Source organism: Schistosoma mansoni (genome assembly GCF_000237925.1).
Source record: "Schistosoma mansoni, WGS project CABG00000000 data, supercontig 0097, strain Puerto Rico, whole genome shotgun sequence".
Lineage (NCBI taxonomy): Eukaryota > Metazoa > Platyhelminthes > Trematoda > Strigeidida > Schistosomatidae > Schistosoma > Schistosoma mansoni.
Genome location: NW_017386031.1, coordinates 764,748 through 772,754, shown reverse-complemented (window position 1 = coordinate 772,754; position 8,007 = coordinate 764,748).

Here is an 8,007-nt window from a genome sequence, read left to right as displayed (position 1 = left end):
AGATAAGAATAAACAAGAAAAAGAAAAAAAGAGAAAAGAAAAAAAGAGAGAAAAAATAATTTCAATGATTTTTGAAGATTATTTTTTGGTGTGTGTATGTTTAAATATGTGCATGTGTGCGTGTGCGTGTATCTGTGTGTGGGCGTGTGTGTATCTTTCATTTATTTAAAAGAAATTCAGTGAGAGACAGAGAGGGGGGGTCAGGGAGTATATATACACCATATATCTATATACTAAGGGATTGAATTTTATTTTATTCCATCAATTATGTTGATTTAATTTTTTTTTTCTTTTTTTTAAAAAAAATTTTTCTCTTTTTTTTTCTTCTGTGTTCAACGTTAATTTAATCAAGTGAAAATGAATGGAATAAATTTAATCTATTTCATGCTTAGTTATCTTTATTATTATTATTATTGGATAATGCGATGGCATTTGAAGTGAACGGTACTAGGTTCGAGTCCCACAGTGAACATCAACAAGTTTGAGATGTGGCAGGTACATCCAGTTGACGAGTCCCAAAATAGGACGAAACACGCGTCAAACTGGATTCCACTGTTAGTCACTAATCATCTCTACTTACCATGCTTGTGAATTAAGGCTATATCGAGGCAATACACAGAAGTATGCATATATGCCAATTAGAGACTGACCAGTTGTAGTCCTAAAAACATCAATGGGAAGATTCAAACAAACAAACACGTTTCGTTCTATTCGGGACTCATCAGCTGGATGTACCTGCACCTCAGACTTGCTGATGTTCACTCTGGAACTTGAACCCAATACCGGTCGCTTCAAATCCTATAGCGTTGTCCACTCAGCTACTGAGTCCTGATAGCCACCTGCTTGTGCAATGAAGTGAAGTTTAAATTCACTTTGTATTGTTTACTTGAATCTTCCCATTGACGTTTAAGACTGAAATTGATCGGTCTCTTGTCGGCATATGTGCATCCTTTTCAGATTGCCTCGATTTAGCCTTAATTCATAAGTATTATAAACTGTGAGGATGGTCCACAGTTGAAGTCGAGGAATCTCTAAGAAGCCCAGAATAAGCTAGACATATTCCATCCAATCAACTTTGAGAAGAATATTGTAGAATGACTACCTGTAGGCTCCGCATTGGACAATACTGATAGACTCCCTGTAAGCCAATTGGATAACTATAATGATGATTTTGTTTCTACTAAAAAAGCTATAAATACCTGACAATTTTGTACCATAACCGACACTGGTTTGAAATAAAATTCCTTCTACTTGTCTTCTGTTCTTTTGATTTGTGACTTGGGAGGGTTCTAGCGTTCAAGTGCTCAAGTATTATGCGATAGATTAAGAAATCTAAGTTCGCGATACAACATAAACAAAGATGGATATTGGCTAAAATGATTAATATCCATTATTAGACATACATTCAGGAAATCACCAAATCGCATCACAAGACACGTCCTAACTTGGAATCTGGAAGAGAAGTGGAAAAGAGGAAGGCCAAAGAACATATTACATCGGGAAACAGAAACAGATATGAAAAGGATCAATTACAACTGGAATGAATTGATCAGGACAGGGTTGGATGAAGAATATTGGTGAGCAGTCTATGCTCCTTTACGAGGGGTAACAGGCGTAAGTAAGACAAAAACTTTACTCACTCATTAGAAGACAAAGACATCAATCTTAAAGTAAATAATTTTTAAACAAAGTAAATGAAAAATTATTCAAGATCCAAATAGTTTCATTCTATTGATGATAATTTATTGATTACCGAATTTCTTTGTAGTTAGTTTAATGCCAAATTTATTTATTTTTCATTCATTGAAATGATAAATTGTAATTATATACAAATGATTAAATTTTAAACAAACTATTCTCTTTTTATATGTGGTTGTTTGTGTTTCTCTTAACCAAAAAAAAAGAGAATATTTCACAAGTAGGTCAGAACATTGACCTAATTAAAGTGATAATGGTAGTAATAAAGGTGTTCTTATTAGTCATGTGATTGAAAGCATACATTTCGAGTTTTTAGACTTTATAATTGTTTAATATAAATATCATCTATATGTGCTTCGCAAGAAATTCGATATTTCAATTTAAACTACTAACTAATATTTGAGTAGTTTAGTTTGTATCTTAAAATAAAGTAATCATGATAAGTTTAAAGATGAAATGTAGGGAAACAGGGAAATGTAGAATTGATACATAATTCAGTTGATGATATTCGTTCATGAAGTAAGATATTTCAAAATTAAAAAGAACTCCATTAGATTCATGTTAATTAACAGATGAAATGTAAATTCGTTTATTTTGTAGAGATGCTAAAATTGTTTACATGATGGAACAATTCATAGCTCCATATTAACATCACTTATTCGTTTAATTCTGATCGCAAAATGTAGAGCTCTAATAATTTTGAACTAAAAAACTATTGAAAATATGAACTGCCAATTCGTATCGGTATGGAAATCCTACGTACCTGGGAAGCATCATTGATAAACAAGAAAGATCAGATATAGATGTAAAGGCGATTGGCAAAGCTAGGACCGCATTCCTACAATTGAAGAACATATGGAACTCAAAGCAACTGTCAACCAATACCAAAATCAGAATCTCCAATACGAACGTCAAAACAGTTCTACTGTACGGAGCTGAAACGTGGAGAACTACTACATCCATCGTCAACAAGGTACAAGTATTTATAAACCGTTTTTCACGCAAAATACTCAACATTCAATAGCCGGATACCATCAGCAACAGTGTTTTATGAGAGAGGACAAAACAGCTTACAGCTGAAGACGAAATTAGGAAAAGACGTTGGAAGTGGTGGTTGGGATATACATTGAGGAAATCACCAAACTGCATCACGAGGCAATCCCTAACTTGGAATCCGGAAGGGAAGAGGAAGGTCAAAGAACACATTACGCTGGGAAATAGAAGCAGATATGAAAAGGATTGCCTGGGACATGGTTAGATGGAGAATGCTGGTGTGTGGCCTACGCTCCTTCATGAGGGGTAACAGGCGTAAGTAAGTAATGAAAATCCTAGGCAATGAGTATTCATAACTTTGCAGCCAGTACCTGAACCTAGGACTCCCGGTCTCGCACGTAAATAGTAAACTTCCAAACAATTTAGCCAGAAACCAGTTATGTATAAGTCTAAATTCAACCGGTCTCTGATATTATGCAAACATCTCTCATTATCTTCTGTAAGGTGATAAAACAAGTCAGGTATTTTACTTGAGACAAATGTCTTCTACAATTTGTGTTGTAGTTATAATATTCTTTCAAAATGAATGATTGACTTTGTTGAAATCTTTGTTCATGACACAATTGAATCGAAAACTTAACCATAAACTGTATTTGCCACTTCTCTTTGCCTTCTGATTTCAGGCACCGTTAAGATTTGTATTATAACGGTTAGCGAAGCACGGCACTACAATCCCGACACAGAATGTCATTTCATTATTTTTAAAAGTATCTGATGGCGAAAACAGACTTCAAGTGTCATAAACATGACCTAAAAAAACTCCTATCGTACATTTCTATTAACACTTAATCATATGGTGTGGTAATGGTATAATGATGTTGAAGAGTGTCAATAACTTTTAGATATGTACAACCTGTGTTGTGTAAACATTTTAGTGCATTATTCTATACTACTTACTAATATTAAGTAGTTGGTGTGTAGTTAAAGACTCAGTTAACAGTGTCATCTTCCTCTTTACATTAATGGGAAACGTTCATTCTACGCTCTGTTGTAATCGCAATATCTTGACATTTTTTCATAGTTACTTTCAGTTTTTGCGTATTTCTTTACTTTCTTATTTAAATTGTTATATCCCGATAACAATAGTGAATGGTAACTTAGGGATCCATTTATGAACCAATATTATGCATATATTTTAAATCGTACAATTGCTAAATAACTAAACTATTCATATTCGTATCCCTCTTATTATAAGCTCTATTTTGATCCGTAGACTATTACTGTAAGATTTACCATTCCTGAGTTATCCCCAGTCTATTAATTACTGTTCCCCCCTCTGGTTCACAGCCACATTTAGCTGAATCTTGTACAAATGGTACGATGTGGTCTGCCTGTTTGGTATATAAACTCAGTATGTTTGTGAATAATGATTTATATCTGAGAGGCTGTTATTGGTGTTCTGGACTTAACTGGCTGGGCTAGGCAGAAGCAGGACCAACAAGTACTCTAGACTGCTCGTACGGTTTTTGTGTGTCATTGGTCCGATTGATAAAATCACTCCTCTCTGATTGGCGGTAATATCACGTCATACGTTAGCAAGGCATCCACTCGGCCACAAGTTATAACATAAATACAACAGATTTCGTATCTTTTTGCTCTGATTCTCCATTTTATTGTTGACTTTTGATGCATCTACCGGTTATTTACACAATCGTTTATTGCAATTAACCTTTATGTGATTACGATATAAAAGCATTTTCTTTACCATATTAAAAAAGACGCATTAACCACTACAGATACTTCATGAGTTGAGGGTTGTGACTAAGTTACTGAATGCGGTAGTGAAAATAAAATATGATTGTGATATGTTTGATACTATTACGAGTTCAGCTTACTAGGTAAACGGAACGAAGGTCAAAGACACAGTGATACGATAGGCTATTCTAATCCGTTGTCCCCGGCCCTGCCAACTAGATCAAGAAGTCTTGATAAGGCGTAGCGAATGTATTCTACAAGTAGCCAGAAAATACGAGATCACTAAGCACACAAATCAAGCTTATTTATACAATGATAGAAACTCCCATGGGAGAGCCACAAAATAGCTTACTAAAAACAATCCATCAACCAATGGCAGTTAGGGATCTCTTGGCGCGAAAACATAGAATAGAAATTTTCTGTATAAAGTTACAATATCGGGACCTTTTCCAAGTGAGTTCTGGGATTCCAACGTCCCCAACAAATTGCTCGTTGAGCATGGACCAACAGCCACTAAGCCTACCGACTATTAAATACGCGATTCCTTTTCCTTTCATTGATTTCTACAATGGACTAATTAAGTGTGAATGCTTATAGCTGTTGAATAAATTATTATTAGTATGAGAATTTTTGGAGATAACCTAAAAGCACTGGAAGACCATTTCGTCCTAGTATGGAACTCTTCAGCAGTGCGCATCCACGATGTCGCATGTGAGACTTGTGAACACTTAACCTTTAGACCCCTAAGCAAGCGTCTAATGGTGTTAATGTCTAACTTCAGTCGATCCTGTGTCTGAGCCCACACCACACTGCTACTATGTATACTTGCATTTCAGAAATCTCCGGAAACCCAAGGTCATCTAAAATGCTGCAAAAACCCTAAATTTTCTGGACATAAACGAACCTTCAAAGTGAAAAGTCTCTTCCATATTTCGTGCCTTTTCTCTCGTGTTCAAATCGTTGTGTAGATTTAGCCTGGAGGTTACTAGAAGAGCTTAGGAGCCAAATCTAGCGTTTTCTTACGATCCATTATTGTTCAATATGGTGAATTAACTGAATTTATGGATATAAGCTATTGAATTTCAACTAGAGGTCTAGAAGTTAAGTGCGCGACGTGAAGTTTAAAGATCATTTTATTCAATCACAGACATTGAGTCGTCGATGAGTAATACCAAGGAGTCCTATACTACGGCGAAACAGCTGTACAGTGGTTTCTGATTTTCAACAATTGTCACATTAGAGTAAGTTCGTGACGTAAACTACAACAACTAAAAAGAACCTAGATGGTTACATGATTGACTGATATGAAATGGAGAATCATTGAAAAAACCAGTGGGGATTCGATGATATATCAAGATTTCTCGCTGGTGTGTAAAAGACAACACAACATAACATGGAACGAAGCTAGAACTTAACAGATTTTTGGACCATTATGATACCATATAAACTTAAACCAGTAACAAAACTCATAAAATCTTAGTGTAAGGATGGGTCGTTGGTAAACTCAAGGAAGCCTCAAGAAGCCAAGAAAGAGCCGAAGACATTCCATCCAATCAACACCAGAACATTCCAGAATGTCGGCGTGTAGCTTCCCCATTGGATGGATACGAATGACCTCCCATGTGCCTATTCGCTGTCCGAAATGATGATTTACTTTCAGCCAAAAACTATAAATACATGAGGATTTTGTGCTATATTGGACATCGTTTTGGGGAATAAAATTTCTACTTACTAGTCTTCTGTCTTCTCTCTTGTGACGTTGCGGGTTCGATCGTTCAATTAGTCTAGTAGTACGCGGCATAGCAAGAATCTAAAGCTCTAGATATAACAGTTAGTGAATTGAAATGTTCCTCCCCATATATGGTATGTGAAAGGAAGTGGTAGATGATTCATGGCGAATAAACATCCATTACAAACTACTGATACGACCCAGGAACTTCATATAGTACAGTGAGTCAAGGTTCGAAAAGTCTACATCTAACAACTAAAATTAATTCACGCTAAAATGACAGACCAATCAGGTTAATGATAACAGGTCTCGGATTTTGGCGCGAAATTCATTCATCCATTTAGCTAAATAGAATTTTGGGCATTTAGAGCCGATGTCAGTTCGTGATGAAACCCCTAAATCTAATTCTTAACCTTAACCATCAACTGTAAATCATAACTCTAATTCCTCACACTGGTTTATAATTCTCATTTGATCCTAGATATTAGGTGGACACTTTCAAGGTCACTTTAGGGTTGATCGAAGGTCGTCTGACCTAATTTAAACTTGTATCATACATGGTACATGGTTCAGCACAAAACCTAGCTAGGGCAGTGATATGTGGGTGAGAATGACAATGATCGGTTGTTTGCTGAGTCAACATGTGGATAGTGTGACAGGTGTTATTGATTGATTGTTCTTGTTGTTGGATTGTGTCGGATTTTGGTGTGGACGTTCTAGTCAGGCTAATCTTGTGTTCTTGATCTGAGTTGTGTTAAAGCCTTGTAGAATAGACACTGCGGTGAGGGAATGTAGTGTAGATATTCGTCTAAGGTAAATTAGCGTCCCACATACGTGTAAAAAGTAAAAAGGACTATTATAACAAGAAACCTCTAGCGTTATAACAAGTATCCTACCTTTTAAAACAGACAGGTTAGCTGCAGAGTACCTAATCTCTAATCTCTACAAACTGCCAAGTCATATAATAACTATCAACTCAACAGTAACTAGTTAATATAATTGGAGGTACTGTGCAAAAAAAATACGTTGCCTGATCTAAGTTTCAGGCTAGTTGTTATTTGTCAGCAAGGGATATCTGTGACACTCTCAATGAGCTTCGAACCTTCTTCACCTAGTTTGAAACATTAGGAAAGACTTCAGAAAGCGAACGACCTTTCATACAACAGAAATATATATACAATAAGAAACTCAGTCGCAGTGTACAACCCATATGAACTTGTTTATGGATATAAAACGTTACACAGTAACAAGACGACGAGCAGAAATGTGGATTAATCTTTGAAGATTCGAAATTGTCAGTGTTTATCTTCTTCGGGTGAACAAACTTTTATAACGAGTTAAAAATTGCTAAAAAACAAACAAACATAGAAACAAATGAAGAAAAAAATAATAATCAAAAAGCAAAAAAAATGATTGATATCCGCAAAATACAGGGAGGTCCTACTCACTACCTTCTTGTGGCATTACTGTTGTTTACGAAATTGAGAAAACGAAAAGCAAATGTCCGGTGATTTAACCGGGTTGGTGGACACGCTAAATCCACCTAGGGGAGTTGGAAAGCCCTCATTCCAAACCAATGATGCACATGGGCTCCAGTATCCTCAGGGAACAAATGGCGTATGGACCAATTGTTGGTCACCGGCTACCATGGGACTGGATCTCCTCACGATGTTCCAGTGCCTTGTGGATCAGACCTTTAGGTCAAAGGCTCGGGGTGTGGTCCCCTAAGAAAACCACCTGCTTCAGTTTGGGCATGTGGGCAGTATCACAGCCCTCACACAAATCGAATGAGATTTGTGTGGCTCATGTGTATCTGGTGCCACTTTGTACCA